Here is a 317-nt window from a genome sequence, read left to right on the forward strand (position 1 = left end):
ATTTTAAATTTCAAATAATTTAAAAACAAAACAAAACAAAAATACATCTAAAAAAATTAAAAAATTATTCTTCATCTCTATAAATTTTTTATTTTTTGATTCTTTCCTTATCCTTCTCTTCTTTTTTACTCTATGTCTATCACATTTCTGCTATTAACATCACTTATTTTAGGGAGACGAACCTTTTAGAATGAGTGGTATAATAATAGAAGTGGGAATAGATGTAACATGAAAGAGAAGAAGAAGATGTAAGAATTCGATAAAAAAAATATTAAAAAATAAAAAAAACAAAAAATATTTTTTTAGATGTTTTTGTT

Source organism: Arachis ipaensis, chromosome B06 (assembly GCF_000816755.2).
Source record: "Arachis ipaensis cultivar K30076 chromosome B06, Araip1.1, whole genome shotgun sequence".
NCBI classification, from domain to species: Eukaryota; Viridiplantae; Streptophyta; class Magnoliopsida; order Fabales; family Fabaceae; genus Arachis; species Arachis ipaensis.